Consider the following 20312-nt stretch of genomic DNA (forward strand, 5'->3'; position numbering starts at 1 on the left):
GACAGGGAAGCTCAGAATTCAGCCTGGAATTCCTTGAAGGCCAGGAACAAGGATATCTGGGGGCTAGGCTGCCCTGGGATTCGACTCTAGCCCAGGGTCTGCAAACCAGGGCTGTGGGCCCGATTTTGTTCATAAAGTCTTATTGTGACCCGGCTACACCCAGAGTGCTCTTGTAGCTGGGAGAGAAACCGTGTGACCCCCCGACCCCTAGGCTGGACATATCCTTTACAGGAAAAGTCTGCCCGCCCCTGCTCCAGGCATTCCGAGCCTTCAAGCCACAGGTCTGTCCTACTTCCTGACAACCAAGTTCAAGTTTAGAGAAGTCTCGCAGACCCACTTTGGCAGGGTCTCTTTCGGCTCTTTTTTCTCCTGACACACCAGCATACAAAGAGCATTTATCCAAAGCCCATGCTGATTTTCCCCCATGTTTACCACCATGGATAAGACTTTTACTTGAAATGATCTTGCTTTCTAGGGCAGGGGAGGTGGCTCAGTGGTAGCGCACTGGCCTGCAGTGTGAAGCCCTGAGTTCCACCCCAGCACCCCAAAAGAAAAAAAGAAAGTTCTCTTGTGTTTTTAACAACAAAGCAGGCAGGCGGGACCTTTCCCATCACCATGATGTCTGGAAAGCCAGTATTGTTTTCTATAAATAGAAGGTACCCGTAAAAGTGACACCGTGACCGCAGAGTTGTTCTCCAACTCCACCTGAACGCTGGCGCCTGCTCCAGGCTCTCTGAGCCACTCCACCCTCCTGAGCCCTCTCTGCATCACGCCTAATCCCCAGGTGCACCTTACAGACAGATCCAGATCGCTCCCCTTCTCCACCCCACCAGCACCCCTCCACCACCCCGCTCGCCAGCAACCTGCTCACTCTGTGTCCGATCCACACAGGAGCCTGAGGCATTTGTTGCAAAGGTTCCGTCAGATCTCCTCAGTCCTCCCTCTGGTCAAAGTCCTCCAGTGGTCCACGGAAGAGACCAAACGGCCCAGGAGGCCCTGCATGCCTGCTTGTCCTCCACCCTGCTCTCCTCCCCGCACCCCCAGCTGCTCTCCAGTCCAGAAGCTCGGCTCCCACCCTCTCCCCTTCCCCGAGACCCAGGTGGCTCCCTCATTGTCCTCCTCAGATCTGTGCTGTCCAGTTCCCGGCTCCCTGCCCTCCCTGGCCCTTCCCCCTTCCCTGCTTAACATGGATCTTGTTTGACTCATGTCTCCCCCATCCCCAGAGAGCTGCGGGCTCAGGAGGGTGGAGTGGCGAATCTGCAGCTTCTCTTTCCACTGAGGTCGACCAGGGTCTGAAACGGTTGGTGCAAAGTTCCAGAAATCACCGAGTCCCTCGTTTTAAACCGCACAGTGTGCTGAGAGTCATGGTGGAGCCTGGCAGGGTCCCGCTCTGTCCTGCCCAGATGTGGATCATCCCTGGGAGCAGCTGTGCACGTCAAGCACCCATTGGCCTCTCTGTAGCAGCCTCAGCGATCAGAGGGACTGTCACAGTGTCACAGGGCTTGTGTTCAGGAACCCCTATTTTTACTTAATAATGGCCCCAGGTGCAAGAGTATCGAAGCCAAGGAGTCCCCAGGCATAAATCATGGAGGACAGATGAACCCCAGGACTGTGTGGCCAGGCTGCCAGGCATCAGGAGAATTTGCAGTACATCCAGGGTCTGATATCACCTGCTGTTTCAGGCATCCCTGGGGGTGTTGGGATGTATCCCCTGCAGAAAAGCGGGGGACTACTGTATTTTGATCACTGAGAGATGTGGCATGATGCACTATTATATTTTAATTTTTTAAAAGGGTAAACTGAGGCACAGAGCAGCAAAGACACCTGTCCAGAGTCACACTGGAATTCCATCTTTATAAACCTTTGAAACTGTGAGCCAAAATGAATCTTTCCTCCTTTAAGTTGTTTATCTCAGGTATTGCATCATAGCAGCAGAAAGTGAACAAACATGGGGAGAGGGAAAGGGAGTTATTTTTCAATGGTTGCAGAGTTTCTTTTTAGAAGTTTTGGGAACAGTGGTGATCGTTGCACAACAGTGTGACGGCAACCGAGGCCACTGAATTGCACACTTAAAGTGGCTGAGACAACAACAATCAAATCACTGAGTGTACATTTTAAGCAGGCAAACTGTGTAGCAGGTGAATTATATCAAAACAGCTGTTGTAAAAAACCAATGTGGATCAACAAATATAGGAAAAAATGCTCAATGTCTCTAGCAATTAGAGAAATGCAAATCAGAACTACACTGAAATTCCATCTCACTCCAGTCAGAAGGGCAATTATCAAGAATACAAGCAACAATAAATGTTGGCGAGGATGTGGGAAAAAGGCACACTCACACACTGCTGGTGGGACTGCCAATTGGTGCAACCATTATGGAAAGCAGTGTGGAGATTCCTCAGAAAACTTGGAATGGAAGCACCATTTGACCCAGCTGTCCCACTCCTCAGTTTATACCCAAAGCATATCACAGTGATATAGTCACATCAATGTTTATAGCAGCTCAATTCACAATAGTAAACTACAGAACCAACCTAGGTACCTTTCACAGATGAATGGATAAAGAAAATGTGCTACATATACACAATGGACTATTACTCAGCCTTAAAGAAGAATGAAATTATGGCATTTGCCGGTAAACGGATGGAGCTGGAAAACATCATGCAAAGTGAAGTAAGCCAATCCCCAAGAACCAAGGCTGACTGCTTTCTCTGATCTGAGGATGCTAATCCCCAATAAGGGAGTGGAGGTTAGGGAAGAAGAGAGGTACTTTGGATCAGACAGAGGGGTGTGAAGGGAGGGGAGGGTGTCTGGCGGTGGAAGGACAGTGGAATGGATCGGACATGACTACGTGCGCGGTGTGATCCTGCATCATGTGCCACCAGAAGAACGAGAAGTTATACTCCACTTGCGTGTGAGGCGTTGAAGTTCATTTACTGTCATATGTGACTAGTCAGGACGCCACCACCACGTGGCAGAAGCAATGCTGGGCCAGCTCCTGGCACCGCTCTTACCAGGGTCGGCACTGCCCACTTCTTGCCCTTGGAGGCTGGCCTCCATGAGAAGGGAACTGCTCTGAGACTGCTGAGCCAGAAGTCCGAGCCACACGGAGAGCCGGAGCACGAGACCCGTGCACAGAGAGAAGCCACCGTGGACGTTCCGCCCACTGGAGCCGCCAGTGGACTCCAGCCCCAGGTGGAAGTGGCCCTAACTGCACCACAAACCCCACGGATAAAGGAGGTGTGACCCCCAATCCAGGCCGCCCCTTGAGCCCCTGGGGCGAGAGAGGGTGACGGATTGCTGTGAGGCGCCAAGTTCATGCCACGGAGGGAGAGCCCTCTGGAGAAGCCTCGCATGGGACGGCTCTGCACCGAGGGCGGTGCCGCCGCTCAAACACGGGCGCTTCCCGCCACCTCCTGTCCCTCTGGCAGGTGGCCTGACCTCTCTAAACCTCAGCGTCCTTGAAATGGGGGTCACACCTCCTTTATCTGTGGGTCTAAGGAGGTGACACCTGGCGGGACACTGCCCCATTTTGCCCACCTGTCTGTCAGCCCTCGCTGGTCTCTGGTCCAGCTCCTCCTGTCTCGCAGAGAGCTGTGACAGGGTGGCCCTCAGAAGCCCTGGGACCAGGGGTGAGAAAGCAGTTGCTGGATAGGAACCGTGAGCTCAGGGGCTCTGGATTCTTCCTCTCGCAGCCGACGAGCCTGGAAGCCTCCAGCCCTCAGGGAGCGCAGGGCCCTGTGGACACCTTGACCTTGAATCTCTGGTCTCCACAAGTATAAGACAATGTATTTCTGTTGTTTTGAGGAACCCAGCTTGTGGCGATTTGTTACAGCGACCCCAGGGAATGACTGCACGGCTGTCCCCCAGGATTCATGGGGGCTTGTCCCGGGACCCCCTCAGCCACCAAGATCCATGGATGCTCAGCCCTTTATATGAAATGGCACAGTCTTTGCATATAACCTATATGCACCATCCTATTTATTTATTGGTACTGTGGATCGAACCCAGGGGTGCTCTACCACTGAGCTACACCCCCAGTCCTTTTTATTCTATTTTGAGACAGAGCCTCACTAATTTGCCCAGGCTAACCTTGAACTGTAATCCTCCTGCCTCGGCCTCCCCCATAGCTGGGATCCCCGGTGTGGCCCCCTGTGTCCAGTTCTCCCACGTACTTTAAGTCATCTCTAGATTACTTTTAATACCTAATGCAATGAAGCTATGTAAACAGTTGTTCCATGATAAAGTTTAAGGAATAGGAACAATAAGAAAGTCTGGACGTGTTCAGATGAAGTTTGTTTTTCTGAATATTTCCGATCTGTGGTTGGCCCCCATGCCAGACAGGTGCTTATCACCATCTCCAACCTACAAACCTTCATCTTCTGCAATTTACAATTTACACACCAGGAAAGGAATGCGGGTTCCCACACCCAGCGCAGGCACGGGACACGGGAAGCACCAGGTCCTGACCGCACCCTCCTAGACTCTGTCCAGCAGCGTCGGGGTTCTCTCTGTCCAGAGAAAGTTTTCAGGTCACTTTCTCTTTTGTCTCCACCTGGACCCAAGCCTCCCCCTGGGTGGCTGCAGGAGCCTCCCGGGTTCTCTGCCTTCAATCCAGTTGGCGTGGAGCAGCTCACGGGGTTATTTTGAAGCGAAGCCCATCATGGAAGCCACCGTAGCCCTCTGACCACCAAGAGAAGAGAACCAGCCTCCCAACGAAAACCTCAAGTCCTGGGGCCGGGGCTGGGCTCAGTGGTAGAGCGCTGGCCTCGCATGTGTGAGGCCCTGGGTTTGATCCTCGGCACCACATAAAAATAAATGAATAAAATAGAGGTCCCTCAACAACTAAAAATATATTAAAACAACAACAACAAAAAAAACCCCATTTCAAGTGCCCCGTGACCTGAGGACGGGGCCCTGCTGCGGCCCTGCCTGGAATGAGCTTCTCTGAGGCCTGACAGCTTTCTTCCTGACCCCCAGCTGGCACTAGTGCCATGACGTCAGGCCACCAGATTTCATTTCTGTTGGAGTTTTTTATTCCTCATTTTCTCGTTCCTTGATTGACAGCTTGATTGACACCACACAAACTCCTCCCTCCCCTCTCTCCTCTCACAGTGGATGTGAGATGGCGTGTCAAGGTGAATGTTGACAAGTTCCTGGGTTGCGCTCGCCCCTGGGGACGGGAGCCGCAGGCCGACTACAGGCAGCGGCTCCACCGAGGCGTGTGCCCCCAGGGATGTGAACAGCGACCCTCAGCGAGGACAGGCTTGTCCACATGGGCCTGCCTAGGTCTGCCCCTTACAGTGCCTGGCTGCTGGAACACATCCTGTTAACCTGTCCACATCTGCAGGAGTCGGGGACCACAGTCAGACAGCCGAGACCTCAACTTCCAGAGGGCTCCTGGCCGAGGCAGCCCCCTTCCCTCTGAGCGCCCCACCGCCATGGGCGCCCTGGCTCTTCCTAAACCCTGCATGTGCCCCACCCTGGTGAGTCCTGGGCAGAGGGGAAGGCAAAAGGAACCTGGATTACAGAGGACATGGGGCCCAGGAGTCACGGGCGTGAGCCGCGCAGCCCGACCTGGGTTCTGCTCTGGCTGCCATCTTCCATAAGCTGTAAAATGGGAAAGAAGTAACCAGAAGGCAGATTTTGGCTCAAAAACTAAGAAAGCTCTTTTGCTGCACGGGGGATCACCTCCAGAGGCACACGGGAGGGGCTTTAAGCAGCTGGTGAAGGGACTTGGTTTGGAGTTGATGGGCTCAGAGATTCCCAGTGTTCAGGCCTGAGGTTCTGTGCACTGTCTGCCTGCCCAGGCCCTGGGGTTAGTGCTCAGTCCTGAGAATGGCAGGTATCGGGGCAAACCCATCTCTACAGTTACCACCAATAACCGCTCTCTCTACAGATGGCAGATCCTCTTCATTTGAAGACTCAGCCTCTCCCCATCACAGGGCAAATTTCTCCCACATGGCAGATGAGAAAACTGAGGCAAAGAAAGCCACAGGGCCCTTTGGTGGGCCAGGCTTTATCTACACTCGCCCTGTGCAGATAGATTTCCAAACACCACCACCGATGGATGCTCTTAAACATCTTGCAAAGCCATGGTGGTCTGGGCTGGGGTTGTGGCTCAGTGGTAGAGCGCTCACCTAGCACACACAAGGCCATGGGTTCGATCCTCAACACCACATAAAAATAAATAAACTAAAGCTATTGTGTACAATTAAAAGATAAATATTTTTTTAAAAAGCTGTGGTGGTCTGATTTTTTTTGCCCTTGAGTTCACTGAGGCTCAGAGAAGGTTAAATAAAATGTGCCCCTGTTCTTGCAGCAAGAGAGTGGCAGTCAGGATTGGAACCCAGGTCTGTCTGGCTGCCTGATTTTTCTGCAGAAACCGAGCATGATGCCTAGGGTGATTCTGCAGAGGCAGAGAAATGCAGTCTTTACCATCATTTGCTTCCTGCAGCAAATTAAAACTACAGCAAGGTGCCCGCTTCTTATCACCACCACCAGGAGCCATCTGCTTCTCACTCCAGTCTTTTAACAGAAATCTCTGAGGACTTCTCCTCTCTCTCCGCGAAGCCAACTCATGTGGCGCGATGTCTTGGAGACTCAGCAACTTTTCCCTGAAGCCATGTGGCATCAGTGTGATGCTCTTACTCCCAAAGGACGTCCCCAGACAAACCTGGGCTCTTCATCTCAGGCTTGAGGAGTCCAGAACAAAGAACCGAGCTCACAGAGATGCAGGTGTGGGGCAGACAAGGACAGACGTCAGTGTCCCCAGGTAACAACCCTCTGGGCCCCAAGTTGGAGCCAAAGTGAGAGGATGCAGGGATCTACTGGGTTTCCCTGTTTTCCTCTCTGCCCATGAACTCCCACCTGGACCTAGCCCAGCACAGACAGCTGAGGTACTCCAGGGGCACCTCAGCCTCAAGAATGCGCCTGTCACAGCCAAGCCATCATTCCACCGGCATGCAAGCCCCTCTTTTAGCAAAGTGGATGTGACAACTGGAAATTTCAAATCAAGAACTCTTTCATAATTGCTTACAAACCTCATGGAGATCATGCCCAACTGTCCCACTTAACAGTGCTAAAAAACAAGGCTCAGAGAAGACAAGCCATCTGTCTGATGCCACAGAGCAGGCCGATGCCAGGGAACCGTTTCTGGAGGGCTCACTACGTGCCCATGATACTTCCTTTGGAGGTTGGTTTACCACGCCCATCCTCCAAACAGGGAGGCAAAGGCTCAGAGTCACGGGAGTTGCCCAACACACAAGAAGGCACCCCCAAGTTGACCTGGATTCCTGGTGATGGGATGCATTTCCCAAGAGCAAATAACAGATGACACATTTATCTCAATGGCAATGTTTTCCTTTTCATTGCATTAAGATTAAAAAAAGAGAGAGAGAGAGACCTGGCCTGCACAGATCTAACTGCTTAAGGTGAAGCTCAGTAAACACAGCCGACCAATTTGATTTAAAGAAACAGCGAGCGAGCTCCAAGAAAAATGCTGATGTTCACTGAGCAACTTCCAAGTCCCAGGCCTCTCCTGCAGCTTCCCCTGGGCCCCTCCTTCAGCCCCACAATGAACATGAGGTCCATGAGCTCGTCACACCCACTTAGAGACTCAGCACCCAGCGCAGACCAAGCTGCCTAAGTCTTCACTTAGGGAAAGCAGCCCAGCTGGGATTCGAACCCAGAAACAAGGGTTCAGGCGGTGCTCGGCTAAGAGAAAACTCTGGAACCAGGGATGAGAAGGACTGAGCCTCAGAAACCACTGAGCTGTAAGCGGGACGCCTGCTGGATGTCACCCTAAGTTCTCTCACAGCCCGTGGTCTGCGCCCCTCTCTGTCTCCCTGCGGCTGTTTGAGGGTCTGTCCTCACATGCCCTCCTCTTCCTCACTCTTCAGGCTTTGGATGATTCTTCCGGAGCCCACTCTCCAGGGGCCCCACTATCAGGCAACGGGGCCCTGCAGGGCTGTCCTCCTCGCCACCCGCGGCCTCCACCTCCCAGTGCCACCTCCAAACCTCTCGGAGTCAGGCTCCGAATCTCCCAAGATGGAGACTCTGCCTTCAGGTGTTAGCCGGCCCCCTGTGAGACCAGCAGTTGTTCAAACGTGTGCAGGTGGGGGCGGGGGCAGCTCAGCAGAAGGGCACGGGCCGAATGTGCACCAGGCCCTGGTTTGATCCCCAGCAAAACCAAACAGCCCCCACCCCCAAAAAGTGCAAAGGAATGCACGTCAAACTGAAGAAATCCCAATAAGACAGGTGGAGGGTGTCCAGGCCAGCAAGACGGTGTCACTGGGATACGCCACAGAAAGGGCGCCCGGGATCTCTCGGCATTACTTGTTACCACTGTGTGAGAATCCACAGGGATCCCGAAGCAAAGGGCTCGTTGAAGAGAAAGGCCAAGGTAGAGCAAAACAAATCCTTCCAAGCAAACTCAGGACCTAAACAGGCACCAAACCTGCTCAGGAACTTCTCATAAAGTTGATCTAACGACATAGTCACAGTCATTCAACAACTGCTGACTTCACGTTCCCTTGGTACCAGGTCCCAGGACAATGCCGGGGCCCCAGGAAGGACACGGTTGAGTTCGAGGGACTTACCAGAGTTCTGGAGACCGTGAATGAGCTGAGAATTTCAGCAGCGTGATAAACTCACGCGAGAAGGCGGCCAGGGGAGACTAGCTTCCTCAAGAGAGGTGGGGGACCCGGCTTGGGCGCAGGGAAGGAATAAATGACAGGGGACCTGTCCCAGGCCAGAGGGGGCTGCCTCTCTGGACAGATGCCCTTGACCAATTCTCTCTCTCCCCTTTACCTTTTTTTTTTGCGATGCTGGGGATGGAACCCAGGGCCTTGCACGTTCCAGGCAAGTGCTCTACCACGGGGCCCTGCTCCAGCCCTGGCCCCAGACAATCCAAATACAGCAAGGTGTATAACCTTGGAGGTAAGCTCCTTCACTTCTCTGTGCCTCTATTTCCTTGTTTGTAAAGTGTTGCCGAGTTCAGAACTACCTGGAGGGCTCTTGAGGGTTAAATATAATGCAGGCGAGGTGCTCTTAACAGAAGGCAGGGCAAGGGCCCGTTGGTCCCCTCTTAAAAGCCGAGCCCCACACAACCTTTGATTCATTAGCTTGTTCACGGTTCTCAGTGTGGCCAGCTTCACCTGTGGGCCTCCCTGCGCCCGCAGCCAGGCGACAAGTTACAGAGGGGCTGCCCGCTGCCCTCCACTCAGCCTTTGCAGAGATGGAGTCTGCAGCCCTGGAAGAAGAGCAAGCTCGGATTTACAACCTCCTAGGTTAAAGATCATCTTGGTGAAATTCAGTTGCAACCTATTATCACCTAGGAAACGCCTCTGGACCCTTCAAAGGTCTGAGCTAAGCAAATATCCCGTTAAATGTGCTGGGGAAGTGCTCATCCCCCAGGTAGCAAAGGGCAAGGACCTCTACGTTGGCCTGACCTTCGAGAGGGACGTGCATAGTCCACCCGGGCAAATGCAGTGACCTCTGTCATGCCGCACGCAGCTGCAGTGGGCTGATGACAGGAACGTGCTCCGTTCCCATAAGAAGGAACAGAGAGTAATGCGCAATGGCGAGAGTTTCAGGCCCTTCTGGAGGGGGGGACCGCCCTCTCACCCCTCCCCGACACAGATGTGAATCTGCAGTACTGGAGACCTCTTGGGATACCGCTTCCAAGAGCCAAATGTCACCAGGTCCACTGCCTTGGCCTTGCTGATGCTACCTCAGGCCTCTCAGGGACGCTAGCTGGGAGTCCTCCGCCACCCATCCCACAGACGAGGAAAGGGAGGTCTGCAGAGAGGAGTCGCCGGCCCTGGGCTCTCGGGGAGCGGGCAGCACTGCTGGTTTCCAACAGAGCCCTTCTTCCCTGGACCTGCAGGGCCACGGCAGGCCTCTGTGTTCGCACGGGGACAGATGGGCCGATGGCAGGCTGCCGTGGGGAGGGTGCACTCAGCCCAGACATCGGCCACTGCCCAGCTTCAGAAAAGGCCAACAGCGGGACCAAGACCAGAGCTCCTGCCCCGCGGGTGGGTGGACGGATGGCTGACCACTCTCGGCAAACTTTGCCTCCAACTGTCTATCCCCACCTCTGGGTCCCTTCTCCTCACTCTCCCCTGGGACCCGCTACCCAATCCTCTTAGGAGAGAAACCAAAGTGACCAAAATGGCTCCCAAAAAACCAGAGCATGGCTTCCTACCCATCCTTCATCAGCCACCATTCAATGCCAAACCCTGGACAGGAAGCAAGTGTCCCTGTCTCTGAAAGGCCCTTGCAGCCCACTCCCTGTCTCCGGGGCTTTGGAGCATGTCCACTGCTTTCCCCACAGTCGCTGCGTCTATTCAGCATTTTGGACTCTCCCTTTGAACTGACTGTGGCAGTGGGTCCCCCCCCCCCCCAGCCCTGCTGTGACCAAAGCAAAAGACATTGCTGCTCCACGGAGGCAGGGGACAAGCACGCGGGGGCCACAGGCAGCACCAGCACACCAGAGGCCTCCCTGGGCTCCGAGTCTTCAAGCCTGGCTACCCTCGCTCCACACAGCCGGTCATCCTCGCCGGTCACCGCGAGCTGCTTTTCCCATCTCTGAAATCTGACCGTCTCGCCTCATCAGGTCGCTGTGAGCAGCCAGACGCGCAAGCACCTGCCGGGCTCTGAGGACACCTCCCTGCCCGCTCAGCGGCCAGTGTTGGCGGGTCACTGTCATCGCGATGGAACTCAGTCCAGTCCTCTGAGCGCTGCTCAACTGAGCGTGACCCCGCCTGGAACCCGTCCCTCGGTCAGAACGTCCATGCTCTGCTCTGTGTGGCTCTTCTCCGGGCCCTGCCTTGGGGCCCTGGAGGACAGTGGCACCGAGGCAGGGCTGGGTGCCAGGCACGCAAATCGGCACGCGGGCAGTGATTTGCACGAATGTTCCTGGGTGTGCTCATTTCCAGCCTGTCCCCGGACACGCTCAGCCTGCAAAGCCGGCAGGGAGCTATTTGCAGCTCTGACAGGGAGAGGGGGCCAGGCTTGTTCCCCGGGGGGACAGCCCTGCGAGGCGGTGCTTTGCTCTTTTGGCTGGTGTTCAGGAGCCTTGCCCCGAAGGAGCTGTAAGGCCTTAAAAGCGTTTGCTGAATGGCCAGCAGCCTGCCTCTGGGATTGGCTGGCTTCCCTCATGGAACCTGGGCCCAACGGGGGGAGAAGGTGTTTGTCCGCTGTCTGCCCAGCTTCCAGAAGGATCTCTCTCAAGTGCTAATAAAAGAGCATCATCAACTTGCTTAAAACTCCGCCACGGCTCCCCTTGGGTCTCTGAGCCAAGCCCAAACCACGGCGGTGGGGCACCGGGCTGGTCACGACTGGGCCCTTCCTGCAGCCTCCCCTCCGTCCTGTGTCCTGCTGAAGGCCTCCCTGTCCTCTGGACACTGGTCTCATAGGGAGAAAAAAGCCATGTACCAACAGAAAATTATGCACGGTCTACGTGCCGCACGAGCCCTTTGGTTATCTGATTTTTAGCTCTGCTCATGATATGGAGACCGTGTTCCTTTGAAACCCCTTTGTAAGTTGTAGGAAAATGTTAGACAAAGCAGATTTTGCCTGGTCCGACCAGTCTGCCTCCATTTGCAACACATGTCCACCTTTTTTTTTTTTTTAAACTCTGTACACATCTGAGCTTTATTTAGCTTTCCCTCTGAACTGGTTGTAACATCTGCTTAGAATCAATAGCCAGGGTTCGTTTCCTGTGTGTAAGAGAGTCGTGACTTTACCCTGAAGGTTTTCTTATCGCAGTTCATGAATGCTTCAGGCCTGTGCATGTCCTGCTCTCTGCCCAGAAGGACTTTCCATCTTTTCTGACCTTTTCCCCTGCAGTTTCTTCCCCAGCATCCCAGGGACAGGTACCCTCCTTGTACCTTGAGTTCTCATCTTCCCTGACCCTCAGGACAAGGCAGGTCCACTGTCTGAGGGCCTCTGTACCCCAGAGAGCCCAAGATGCTCTGGGGCATTCTCTCTCCCCAGAACACACACACACACACACACACACACACACTCACACACACTCACAAGCACACTTGCTCCTCGTACTGACTGTACACAGCACACAGAAACCACGCAATAAACGAACACAGTCGTTAAGGACTAAAGTTCAGATGAACTTCAGCCCCACTGATAAGGCACTGAGAAGGAGCCTTGTTCTCCTGTTCAATACTCCACTCCAGATAGCAGCATCTGGGCTCTAAGAACCCAATGCACACTTGCCAAATAAATGAGAGAAGCCACATTAGGTCCTGGTCTTTTGTACACTTGGAGGTCACCTCCCATCTCCCCACTTTTGGAGCACAAAGCTAATGGCTTCACAGTCCCCCTCCACATTTTCCCACATCACTGCTGTGGACGGCAACCCCTTCTCTCTCACTCCCCCTTAGGGAATGGATGGCAGTCTCTCCTCTGCCTCATGGTCATCGTGTGACCTTGAGCAAGACACTGCCCCCTGGGACTGTTTATCCATGGAGAAAGCCAGGCCAGCTCAGGCATTCCACGAGGTAGAGCATGTCGGGTAAAGAACGGTGGCCAGTGTGCCTTAGGGACGCTCCAGCCCACACTGGGAGAGGCCGTCCGCGGGACTCGTCAGCAAGGCTGGTGGGTCCTAGCCCTGAGCGTGAGAGTTGTGGGAACGTCCAAGGGCAGGTTTCAAACTCCAGGGTGCCCAGGAAACATGCCAAGAATAGTTTTCAAATGCTGATTCAGCTCTGCAGGCCTGGGTGGGGCCCGAACTTCTGCCTTTTCCTCCAGCTCCCGGATGACACAATGTTGCTGGTCACCGTTAACAAAGCACCGCGCCCCCAGCCTTGAAGGACCTCAGCACAGCTGAGGGGCAGATCTGCAGCACGTGCCCACAGTCAAGGCAACAGACATTAGCACCTACAAGGATTAGGACCTCCGAGAGCCAACAGGTTGGCAGGGTGGAGGATCTCAAAGAACAAGGATACTGGGCTGAGAGCTTTGCCAGGTGGGTGATTCTACTGAACCATCGATTCTGGCTCGGATCATCAATCTGAGTTTTAGTGAGCCCTCCAGGGGTTCTGATGCAAGTTAAGGACCACCATGCTGAACAGAGAAAGGGTAGAATATTGCAGTTGGAAAAACAGGAGAGTTGTAGGCACATTCCAGAACTTACAAGTTGCATTGGTTTGTTCATGTATCCATTCACACACTCATCTATCATCTATCCAACTGATGATGGGGTTGTCTGTCCCTCTGTCCACCCATCTACTCATCCATCCAGCCACCCAGCCACCCACCCACCCATCTATCCATCCAACCACTGATCCATCTACCCACCAATCTACCCATCCATCCATCTACCCATCTATCCAACGTTCAATAGGTCCTGAACACCCAGTGCATACCTGTTAGGCACAAGAGATCTCACTGAAGTTGTAAATATTCACACCTGTTTCAGTCTCTAACAGCGATTCTCATCACGGATGATTCTGCCCCGCAAGGGACGTTTGGCAATGTCTGAAGACATTTTGGCTGTCTCAACCTGGGGGTGGAGGTTACTAGTGACATCTCGTGAGGAGAGGCCACGGATGCTTCCAAGCACCCCATAAAGCACAGGACGCCTCCCACCCCGCTCCGCGAAGTCAACAGTGTTGGGGCTGAGAAACTGCCTCAGACGTGGGCACGAACAGTGCTGGGGTCACCTGGGTATCCCACGGTCACAAAACAGACCTTGACCCACAGGAGCTGAGTTGGAGTTTAAATGGACAAGGACCTGGAGCTTGCAAAGCACACTTGTGTGTGTTCACACTTGTGAACTGTTACAACTCCACCAGAAAGAGCAGCCCACCCAGCACGAGGGGCTCAAGCAGATGCTTCCCCAAAGGTGGCTCCAGAAGGCAGCAAAGTCCCCAGAGGGTGGTCAACATCACTGGCTGTTTGGGAAACGCAAGTCAAAGCCACTTCGCACTCGCCGGAAAGGCTGCGATAACAATGAAGCAGAAAATAACAAATGTTGGTGAGAACGTAGAAGAGCCGGGAGCTCCCCCCACTGCTGGAGAGGGTGAGTGTGTTGCTATTGAGGACCATGGTCAGGGAGTCCTTCAAAGGGTCAAACAGAAGGAGTTGCCACGTGACTCATCAGTTCCACTCCTGGGCATGTCCTCCACAGAGCCTCAGACAGGTCTTCCCATCAAAACTCGTGCATGCATGTTCACAGTCCCAAAAAGGCGAAAGCAACCCAAGTGGGCATCAACTGACAGATGGGTAAACAAGTTGTGCTCTCTCCATACGGCAGAATATCACCCAGCCATCAAAGGGAACCAAGCTCGGATACATGCAAAATCATGGAGAAACGACACAAAAGGGCATTAATTGCATGATTCTATTTATGTGAAATATGCAGGCTAGGCACAGTCCACAGAGATAGGAGGCCACTGTGGTGGTCGAGGACTAGGGAATGGGGCCCGCACATGAAGTTTTGAGGTGATAAAATATTTTGGGACTTGAGAGTGGCAATGGACGCAGGACACATTTGAATGTACTCCATGTCCTTGGGCTGTGCACGTTAAAATGGTGACAGTGGCCTGTTAGTGGGCATGGCGGTGCACACCTGCATGTCCAGCTACTCAGGAGGCCAAGGCACTGGATGGCAAATTCAAGGCCAACCTGGGCATCTTAGTGAGACTGTCTCAAAACAAAATAAAAAGGCTGGGGGGTGTAGCTGAGTGGCAGAGCACCTGCCTAACATGTGCGAGGCCCAGGGTTTAATCCCCAGTACCACAAAAACAAAAGAGGTCAATTTTATGTTCTGCAAGTTTTCCCACCAAAAAAAAAAAAAAAAAAAAATGCATTCACTAAATGCTCCCTGACTATCTGTCACACGGCAGAAACTGTGCCGTGCATCTGGGACAAGGGACGGCCGCAGCAGGTGTGATCTCTGCTTGCCAGGTGTACAGAAGGAAGGAAACCCGGTACCACTGATGGACCACGGAAGGCTGGGGTAGAGAGGGTCAGGGACATGCTCCTATGAAGGACTGGGCTGTGGTGGCTTCTGAAGGGGAATCTGCCGTTGGAAAGTCGTCTTACGGAGGGAACGTGTGATTAGAGGTCACACCCTGTCACCCGTTCTGCTTGAGCATCTGGAGAAGGCACGGAGAGCCAGACAGGAGGGAGGGGGAGCCGGAGCACAGCTCCCCTGGGAACCCGCCCCAGCCCTACTGCCCCCAACTGCTCCCTCCTGGAGGCGCAGGGGACAAGATGGAGGGGGGGGACCTTGATTCAACCCAGCGAGCATTCCCAGAGGCCCCAGGCTCCCCAACTGTCACTTAGGAAGCCCTTGTTCTCTGTCTCCTGGCAGGGGGCAGGCAAGGGGCAGGGGGGCACCGGACAGATGCAAAGAGATCAGGGCTCACGTTAATTAAGTACCGACTGTGTACCAGGGGCCTGAACACAAGGTTCCATTTGATCCTCACAATAACCCAGGGAGACAGGTCCTGAGAGTGGCTAGGCTGAGGCTGTCACACCTGGGGAGCAATCGGGCCAGTCTCACAGCAGCTGCATCTCCACAGGGCGGGAGGGAGGTCCCCCCCCCCCTCAGCAAGGGAGCAGGCTCCTCCTCCTGGGGCCTCAGGTCCTGTCTCTCCAGCCCCCACCTCTCAGGAGGCTCAGAGGTCCCAGTCTCTGCTGCTGACAACATCTGGTGCCAGCAAGACCTCTGGGCTGTACTTTGCTGGCTGGGGCAGGGACAGCTGGCCAGGGCGTTCCTTTCTTTATTCTTCCCTCAAAAACCCATTCACATAAATATATGTGTCTCTCCTTTGCCCCCCACTTCCCTACCGATCCATTTTCATGTGTACTTACAAATCATCTTTTCTTTTCCAATCTACACAGATCATCCTGTAGGTATTGATCCCGTGACTTTACTGTTTTCACTAAATTGTGTCAGCAACATCGATCTACCTCATTCTTCTAGAAACACTGTCCATTTCCCACGTGGATCCACCGAACATGAACCCTTCCCAGAGGGGTGTGACCAAGCCCTGCACTGGACACTCCCAGGTCGTCTGTGTGAGCATCCCACAGCAGATTCCTCGAAGCAGGGCTGCTGGGCCAAGGACCTGCAGGAGGTTCAGGTTCTGGGAGAGTCTGCCAATTATCTCCCTAGGAAGGCACCGAGCGAGCGCTCACGTTTCTGAAGCTCCTTTGGCCTGGGCAGCTTCTCACCCTCTAGCAGGGAGGCCAGACACCCTCAGGCAAGTCTTTAAACCTCAGTTAAAAGCCTTGGTTTCCTGGTCTGTAAAATCGCAAATCTAGTGTAGCAGACCTAAAGGCATCTGGAAACCAGTAAGTGCTATTTAAATGTGATGGACTAAAATTGTCATCAACACTGGGAGGCGCAGCAGCTGGACAACTGCCCACCACCCCGCGCAACCCCTGGTCAAGCAGAAACCAGAGCCAGGAGCTTCTGCAAAGAGGGGAAGCGGTCTTGGCTCCACACAGGCTGAGTTCCACCCACCCATCAGACCAGTGGATCTCTCTGGTGAGGAGGGGACATCCAATCACGCGTGGAGACGTTTTCTATCAACAGAGGCGGTGTTGTGGACATCTCGCCTGTAGAGGGCCAGGAGGACGACCAGCATCCCACCATGCACAGGAAGGAAGAGCTCACCCCAAATGTCAGCCTGGGAGGATGAGACTCCTGATCTAGACCCCTCTCCTATCAGATGACCACCTACAACAGACCTCTTTCAGAGATGCAGAGCTGGGGCTCAGAGAAGGGAAGGGCTTGCTCCGGGTGCCCCAGCAGCAGCTGCAGAATTCCTCTCAGCTTTATCTGACTTTGGAGTCCAGGTCAAGCCCACACCCTGCACTGCCTCTCAGGGAAGAGATTGCTGTGTCCACTGGCAAGATTATCTACAGCAAAGTTCTGAGTTCTGGAAGCAGAGCTGCCCCCACCCTCTGGCTTTAGAGGTTTATGACTTGGCACTTGAAATCGTAATCATGGCTTCTCCCCTTTAGCTGTGAGCTATTAACTCATTTAACCCTGAGGATGATAACAGAGAGGTGAAAGATCTTCCCAGGATCACACACCGCGGGGCAGATTGGAGATCCCAGGACCTATATCCTCATCTCTGAACTTTCACCTTGAACTTGGTTCTCAGCTCCTAGTTGAAGCATGACCGCAACCCTTTCTCTTGGGAGCTGGGCAGAGGTACGAAGAGTAGAGCTGCTACCCCTGACTCTCCCATCGGTAGGAACCAGGTTGCTGCTACCTGGCCGGGTGGTCCTAGAGATCTGCAGACGAGTTTCCCCCTTGGTGCCGCAGGAAAGGATGCAGGGATCTGAGCAGGAATGAGACTCCTGCAGGGAGCAGGGAATCAGAGGGACTGGGCGGTTATCTAGAGGGAAGGGATGTGACTTCCTCCGGACCCTCTGGAGTTCCTGGGGCAGCAGGGCCCCAGCACACTGCCACCGATGCGCTCTGCTCTTCTGGGCCAGTTTGGAGTCTGGCAAGCCTGGATTCCACAGAGGGCTCAATGAGACCTTCAGACGGGTGAGCACTGGATGCAGCCACCCACGAGGGGCTCCTCCAGGTGGCTGGGGGTGGCTCTGAGTTCCAGTTCTGCCCGTTCCTAGCTGCATGACTTTTACAGATCCTTGGTGCTTCCTCTGACAAGTGGGGACAGAGTCCCACTTGAAAAGGTGAGGACTGCAGCCAGCATGGGGACCCTGTGGCCCTGTAGGAGCGGTGGCTGGCTCTGTCACTTACTGGCTGGGTGACCTTGAACGAGTCTCTTCCTCTCTTTGTGCCTCAGTTTGTCCAACGGTCAGAGGAAGGGTCGGAGTCCCTAATCAGAATCCCTTTTAGGTCTCAGGATGCTAGACTGGCTGTTTGCCTCACCCGGGGCCGACCTTTGGCCTCCAGAAAGCACATTCTCAATACTTCATGCTGTGGTGCCAGCTCCAAAGAAGAAGGCAAAACTCATTTGCTTTCCCTCCCTTGCCCAACCCACCTGGTCTACCTGAGAGCTGTCCCCAAGCCCCCCCCCCCCCCACCGCCCTTAGGTCTCAGAATCCTGCCTTAGTCCAGCCTCACCAAAATAGCAAAGCCAATTTTGTCCCTAGCCAAATGTATGGGCCCAGCAGCATCCATCTCTCTTGGCCGAGTGCCCAGGGAATTCCGCTAGGCAATGCCCACAGGAGATCGGAGGGGCAGACCCAGGGAGCAAGTGGGGGTTTCTTGGAAGAGGGCCAGCAGCCCCTCTCTGCCCTGACACCCCTTCTCTAGGAGGGGGAAGGACAGCCTCAGAGGAGGTGTGTATGTGTTGGTAGAGGTGGTGTGGGAGGGGGTCCCCTCTGGCCCAGCTGCCTGAGGCCATCTCCATTGTTAGAAGGGTCTCCAGGCCTAGGGTCACAGTGCCCAGGGCTTCAGGTCTTCTCCGGCCCCCTGGGTGAGGGAACTGGGGTGGGATTATCAGTGGGGCAGTGAGGACGGGAAGGATGAGCTTGAGAGAGGTGGGAGGGGTGGGTGTGGGGTCTTAGGGTGGGATTTGGGTGAAAGGATTAGGAAGAGGTGGAGAATTCGGGGATTATGGCCAGATCTCGGCCTTGTTCCTGGGGGTGAAAGGCTCTCCTCAAACATCCCCATATTCCAGGGGAAGGGGGACAGCCCCAGGTGCCTTAGCGGAGTGGAGGGGGCAGCTTCCCCTCTCTTAGGGGTGGGGAAGGGCAGGGAATCATCCATTTCCAGAGTCTGGTTTCCAGAGTCTGGTTTCTGAGGTGGGGATGCAGGGAGATGCGTATGGGGTTGGAAGGTGACTTGCAGAGTCTCTGTCCCAGGATGTCCTTGTCCTGTTGAGGGGCTTATTTCCCAGGACCTCCATATTTTCCACGGGTGGGGGAGGGAGAGGACACTGTTATCTACGAGCTATGAAGACGCTCCTCACTGTGAAGGGGATGAGAGGAGAAGGAAGAGATTCAAACTTAGTTTATCTGGGATAGGGAAGGGGCGTCATCTCCAAAGAGGGCTCTGGTACCGAGGAGGTTCCTGGATCCCACTCTGTAGGGGTAACCTTCTATTCCAAAGGGTAAATCAGGGAGGGCAATCCTATTTCAGAGCCGGGCCATGAGGAGGGAAAACGGAGCTATTTTGAAAGGAAAGGAAAACGGAGCTATTTTGCTCAGTGGAGGGTGAGAGACCCTTTCTTTCTCCGCGTCCTGGGAGGATGGAGGGCCCGTTTCTGGGAGAAGATGCTCCGTTTTTGCAGTCTGGGGGCAGAGCAGAAGTACCCCATCTCGGCTCTCCTCGGAAGAGCCCGCCCCCCACGACCAGGCGCCTCGTCCCTACCTCCAGGCCCGGGCTCGAATCCGCTGGGCTCCGACTTGCGGGGTCCACGATCCGCGCTCCGGCTGCGCCTAGTGTCTGCTCGGCTTCCCCCAGCGACTCGCCGGGCTCCCAGGCTCCGCCGAGCCGCCGCGGCCAATCAGCGCTGCCGGCCCTGGCCCTCGCTCGCGCCGCAGCCAATGGGCGCGCCCGCCACGGGCCACCGCCCCCGGGGGGAGGAGGAAGGCGGGGCGGGGGCAGAGTCCGGCCTCCGCGGGTGGAGGGGACCGGGGCTCCAGCGGGATGCGCCAGGGGTCCCGGAGGAGGGACCGCGAGGGCCGGGAGTGGGACTGGGACTGGAGAAGAGACGCCGAGGACCCCCATCAAGTTGGATGGGGGAGGGGATCTGAGGTTGGTTTAAGGGAGGGGGCGGCTCTGGAGGTTGATTTAACTGGATCTCAATTACCACCCCTCGCCCTCCTGCTTTAGACCTTCCCGCGGTGGGCGAGTTTAGCTGCCCCAGCCCCACTTCGTGCCTCCAATCTGGGGTCGGGTGTCCTGGAGTCCCAGTCAGAAGGTTCCATAGGAAATGGGGTGGGGGGAGCTTCGTGCCTCCCCAGGATCAAGGCTGCGGTGCTCCCCCGCTCCTCCCAGATGCGCTCTCCCGCACCGTCTGGCCCGTCGGTCAGGAAGACCAGTCGTTTGTGCATGGCAGGGCAACGCGAGAGCACTGGACTAGGAGTCAGACCACGTTCCTCCTGCAAGATCTAGGGCAGGTCACTTCGCTGCCCTGATCCCCAATGGACGGTATGATTGCACCTCCTTTATGGGTGTAAACGAGACCCAGATGTCTTGAAGATGCTTTCATACAATTAAAAATGCTGCGTGAAAACTAGTTGACACTACCTTGGGGACGACCGATAACCCCCCAACGTTCTAAAGGTCACAATCATTCAGTGGTAAAATCAAAGACACAAAAATTGCCCATCAGCACAAAGTACAG

At 54.7% G+C, this 20312-nt stretch overlaps 1 protein-coding gene across 1 annotated transcript in view; it reads right to left on the minus strand.

Annotated features, from left to right (window-relative positions):
• Abat (4-aminobutyrate aminotransferase) overlaps positions 1 to 19424 on the minus strand; it is a 74279-nt gene extending 54855 nt beyond the window's left edge. Inside the window, exon 1 of the mRNA XM_076839814.2 lies at positions 19334 to 19424. The gene's annotated coding sequence lies outside the window, so the exon portion shown is untranslated. The remainder of the gene's footprint in view (positions 1 to 19333) is intronic.
• Between the last annotated feature and the right edge of the window lie 888 nt (positions 19425 to 20312).

The sequence above is a fragment of the Callospermophilus lateralis genome, chromosome 19 (assembly GCF_048772815.1).
Source record: "Callospermophilus lateralis isolate mCalLat2 chromosome 19, mCalLat2.hap1, whole genome shotgun sequence".
Classification (NCBI taxonomy): domain Eukaryota; kingdom Metazoa; phylum Chordata; class Mammalia; order Rodentia; family Sciuridae; genus Callospermophilus; species Callospermophilus lateralis.